This window comes from Diceros bicornis, chromosome 28, assembly GCF_020826845.1.
Source record: "Diceros bicornis minor isolate mBicDic1 chromosome 28, mDicBic1.mat.cur, whole genome shotgun sequence".
NCBI classification, from domain to species: Eukaryota; Metazoa; Chordata; class Mammalia; order Perissodactyla; family Rhinocerotidae; genus Diceros; species Diceros bicornis.
In genome coordinates, this window is record NC_080767.1 from 22,262,960 (window position 1) to 22,265,173 (window position 2,214).

Genomic DNA, 2,214 nt, shown 5'->3' on the forward strand with positions numbered 1-2,214 from the left:
AGGAGCTGGAGGACTGTCCCTTAAGCACAGGCAGAGGAGCCCTGGGGGGAAAGCCTGGGGGCCTGCCCGGGTCACTAACTCACTGGAGAATAACTGGGCAAGGCCACCTCTCTAGGACTCAGGTTCCCCATCTGTACAATGGGTGTTGGACCAGAGGACCAAGGTTACTGCTGCAGACACTGGGCTGGCCCAGCTGGCAGGTGAGGACAGCACCCACGCTGGGCTGCGCTCTGTCTCAACACGTGTTTTCTGAGGAAGGAGACTCAACGCGGGGCACACAGGACAGGAGGTGGGTGAGTGGGTGGGCCGGCAGGAAGGGGCTGGGCTACTGTCTCAGGCCCTCAGGCTGGTCCTTCTCAGCAGCGGGGAGAGAGCCTCGGCCTCTCCCTCTGAGGCTGCGCGTCCCGGGCTGCAGCCACTCTGGCTTGTGGCTTAGACTCGCCCCTCAGCATTAGGTCTATGCAGCCCCGCATGGTCTCCAGGAAGGAGAGACACTCTGAGAGGCCCTGGGCCTGGTGGGCCAGGCTGCTAGAGGCCTCTCTGCCCCACAATTAAGGCTACACCTCTGCAGATTCACCTTCCTATAGTGCAGCTCCAAGTCTGCCATCTCGTCAGCTCAAAGACCCTCCGTGGCTCCCCAGGGCCTGGAATCAGCTTCGTATCCTGATGTCTGGTTCATATCCTGAGTCTGTGGTTCATGGGGGAATTTCAGAAGGTCCCAGAAGCCTTGACATGGGTGCCAAACATTGAGTTTGTTCATTTGTCAGGGGAGGGTTCTGGAGTTTCATCAGATTCACATAAGAAGCCACTGCTCTATGGGCTGAAGTCCAGGCTCTTGGTCATCATTCAAGGCTTTCCCCAAGTTGTTCCTAGCCTAGATTCCAGGACTCAGCATCTGCTCCTGCTTGCCCCCCTCATTCCACCCCTCCCCGCTAGACCTGTGGTTCAGCCTAAACGGTCCCCTTGCACATGCTCAGGTCCCCTTTCTTCCTCTTTCTCCTGGAAGTTTTCCCAGCTGCTGGCCCTTCTCCCAAGCCCTACAGCATCGTCGTGGCCCCCTCCTTTGTAGTCTTGCTCACAGCCACCCTCTCCTCTCCACCTTGTAGCCTTCATGGGGCTCAGCCCTTGCCAGCCCTTGCCTGGACCATTGCAGTAGACTGCTGTCCGCTTGCCCTGCTCTCCCCTCCTCCAGCCCTACTGCGTAACTGTACCCCAGATCAGTTATCTCTCCCAGAGGGGTTGGATGAGAGGACAGAGGGGAGACAGAGAAGGAGGAAGCGGAGAAGGAAGCAGAGGAGAGAGAGGAGGAGAGCAGAAACAGAGAAACAGGGAGGGGGTGAGAGAGACTGGGGATGGGAGAGAGAGATGCAGAGTCAGAGCAGAAGAGAGGCAGACACAGAGAGAGATACACGGAGAGATGCTGATGAGAGGGGGCTGGAACAGGGAGACAGGAGATGGAGACAAAGGAACTACAGATAGAGAGACAGAGATGCAGAGAAATGCAGAGATGCGGAGACAGGGACAGAGGAATACAGAGACCATGAGACAGAGAGGGAGCCAGAGTGAGAAGCAAGGCAGGGAGAGAAAAGGAGACTGAGGCTGGGAGAGCCCTCTACCTGCACTAGAGAAATGGCTTCCAGAGCCTTCCATCCCTGGAGCCCCAGCCCCCCCCCCCTTCCTTCTAGCAACAAATCCTCCCCGGGGAGCAAAGGAGCGGAGCCTGGTACCCGATTCTACTGCCTGATGGCTCCCGACTCACCCCACACTGGAGGCTCTGGCCCGGCTCCCTGTCCAAGACTTGTGTGAAAAGCTCCAGGAACCCCATCACTGACCCTCATCCCCCAAGAAGTGACCTTGGCCCGGGCTGGGGTGAGAGGTGTCACAGAGTTTCAGAATTAGGGACCTCCAGGTTCAGAAAGTCTAACTGGCTGCCAGAGAAGCTGTGTGATAGTGGTCCAGGACCTTAATGTCTCTGGGCCTCTGGGGAAGTCAAAGGGCAGATTCAGTGTTGTCTGGGAGGGACATTGAGAGGGCTTATGTTACACCCCTCAACCTGCCTGCTCCCAACACCCTCCCAACCCCAGTCCCTCCTGAGGCTGATCCTGTTTCACCATATCGATGACCACTGCTCTGGAAGGTGGGAGAAGAGAGTCGGGGTGACAGCGCTGGCCATTTCACCAGGGAGCACGCGGCCCGGGGGCCGATCTCGCGTTC